Source organism: Lycium ferocissimum, chromosome 4, assembly GCF_029784015.1.
Source record: "Lycium ferocissimum isolate CSIRO_LF1 chromosome 4, AGI_CSIRO_Lferr_CH_V1, whole genome shotgun sequence".
Lineage (NCBI taxonomy): Eukaryota > Viridiplantae > Streptophyta > Magnoliopsida > Solanales > Solanaceae > Lycium > Lycium ferocissimum.
In genome coordinates this window covers 9,704,986-9,707,724 of record NC_081345.1, presented here as the reverse complement: position 1 = coordinate 9,707,724, position 2,739 = coordinate 9,704,986, and the positions used below count along the sequence as shown (strand labels likewise).

General features: G+C 37.8%; 1 non-coding gene across 1 annotated transcript; it reads left to right on the top strand.

The window, feature by feature from the left end:
• Positions 1 to 1,105: 1,105 nt before the first annotated feature.
• LOC132054999 (small nucleolar RNA R71) lies at positions 1,106 to 1,211 on the top strand. Its single transcript, XR_009414467.1, has one exon. It is a non-coding gene; the product is annotated as a small nucleolar RNA R71 (small nucleolar RNA).
• Positions 1,212 to 2,739: the final 1,528 nt, after the last annotated feature.

Here is a 2,739-nt window from a genome sequence, read left to right as displayed (position 1 = left end):
AGGGAGGTTTAGACTTGAAAAGTTGAGTCAAAGGGCGGAGAGCCCCTTTTACAGTTTGCTTGCTCGTGTTATCAGCTTCCTTCACTATCTCTGGAATATCAGTAACCTTCTTGTCAGCAGGATTCTCATCAATAATAATGGGTGCTTCCGACTACACTTAATCCTCTTCATCTATCGGCTCAAGATCAACCACTTTCTTATCAGCCTCTTGGAGTATTTTACTACTCCTAGTAGTGATGGCAAACACACGGTCTACACCGCCTCCCCCATTCTTCGAATTTGGAATGGTGTCACTCGGAAGTCCTCCCTTTTTAGGAGGGTGCTACTTTCTAGAAATATCCCTCATTTGTGACTCAAGCTTCTGAATAGCTGCTGTATGGGAACCCACTGTCTCTGTTAGCCCAGATAAAGTCCTCTCGTACTTAGGCCGATTTTGCCGATCTTCTCAAGCATTGCTTCAACCTTCGAACTATCTTGATTTGTTGACTGCCCTTTTGGTGTTATATAAGAATTGGAACTTTTGTTCCTAAAATTGTTACTGTTGTTGTACCTCCCTTGGTTCGCACCACCATAATTATTGTTGTAGTTCCCTGAGTTGTTATAAGCACCTTGACCTTGTTGAGGTCTCCATTGATTCTGATTTTGGTAACCACCTTGGTAGTTCTGTCTTTGATAACCCCCTTGAGAGTTATTCACATAGTTAGCATCTTCAACCTGCATAGGAGGCCAATCATGAAACGGACTATCTTGAGTTTGGTACATCCCTTTTGGCATAACTGTATTATCCTCACAAACATTTACCTTCTTAATCTGGGTTTCATCAAACTTCTTTGTTAGCAAGAAAATATTTGTGGCAAGCTCTGCCACTGTTTGTTAGGTATCTAGATTCTCCTTTACAATATTCTGGATCATAGCACTACCGTATGGTACAACATCAGCATTGTTTGAGCGCCAAGCCTGATTGTGAGTAGTCAGCTTGTCAAGTATGTTGGTCACTCGTCGATAAGATTTGTTCATGAAACAACCATCAACTGCATTATTAGCAACTGACTGCGTCACTGGATCTAGCCCTCGGTAGAACTTCTCCATTAATATGTGCTTTGGAAAATCATGATTCGGACTCTTTTTAAAATACTCCTTGAATCTCTCCCAGGCTTCATACAGTTGTTCCCCCGGTCAATGCTTAAAGTCATAGATCTTGTCACGAATTTCAGCCTTCTTGCTAGGGGGTACCACTTCTTGAGAAAAGCAGCCACCATCTCTGCCCATGTAGTAATCGAGTTTCGGGGCAGCTTCTCGAACCATATTCTTGTATCTCCAGCTAAGGAATATTTGAATAACCTCCGCCGAATAGCATCTTGTGAAACGTTGTTTTGGATGTGATTAGCACACATATCCACAAAATTCTGCAAATGCCGCTGAGGGTCATTCTCGGTAGAGTTTCGAAAGTATCCCTCAAGCTTCAACAACTGGTATAGAAAGGAGTCAATTTTCACGCTAATAGATCCAACTCGAGGACGAACAATAGCAGATGCATAGTCTTCCTCTAGAACAAGATCAGCAAAAATATTCTCATTATCTGATTCCTTCGCCTGATTATTCAATCGATTCCCCTGGTTACCAGCACGTTGATTTTGCTGATTTTGATTCATGTTCACCTGGTTTACACAGAGTAGCAAACAAGGTGTGATGGAATAAGCAAAAGACTTCAATCAAAGCAAACACTATTTAGTAATTTCAAAACCGTATTCCCCAACAACGGTGCCAAAATTTGATACGCTCAAATTACACCTATTAATGGTATAAAGCGGACGTTGTCAAATATAGTAACCCAACAAGGTTGGGGTCGAATTCCACAGGGAATATGGTGTGAAAAGGTTACTAAAGTCGTAGGATGTTAAATTTAGGTCTAATGTCTTAATCCGATGATTTTGGTAAAAGTTGGGTTTTTTTTTATGACTAATTGCTAACTAATTGCTTTGGGTGGTAATTTATGGTAAAAGAAACTAAGGTTGTGTCCCCGTTAGATAGAGTGTATGGTCATGGGTATTGATCTTGATATACTTCTAATGGATCATTATATGAATGCACTTAATCTCTATATGAATCTCTACTATTTCCCAATAAATAAAGATTATCTCTTTCTATGATTTTCCCAAATATAAGAAAGTAACTATGAAGAATGATTAATCATGCCAAGTAAATTCTTCTTATTCCTAAGTGAGTTTATTAAACAAAGTTTAAAGCTTTGAGTCCTTGTTATTTATTCTTACCAACCGTAATTATTTTCCCAAATAAATCAAGGTTTATGGCTTTAATCAATGTTTGCAACCATTAATTATGAATGAAGAGTGAAGAATAAATAAACCCTAATAATTCATTACGTGTATATCAATCACAAAACCCAATCACAAAACACCCATCATTGGGGTCACAACCCTAGTAAGAGAATTTAGCTACTCATGACAAAGAACAAGAAATAAGAAATTAAAGTATTCATAATTGCTTACTTTGGAAGAAAAGAGGAATTGATAATACTTGAATTGATGTTTGAACATTCAAAAACTAGAGAGTATTTGATATTCCAAGTCAAGAGCCAAAAATATAATAACTGATAACAATTAAAACCCTACAATGGACCATTTATAGGTTTCAAAACGTAAAATTACAGAATTTGGACTTAAGTCCTGTGCAAGTACTTATACGGACCGTACAACTTTTCACCGTATAAGACTTATA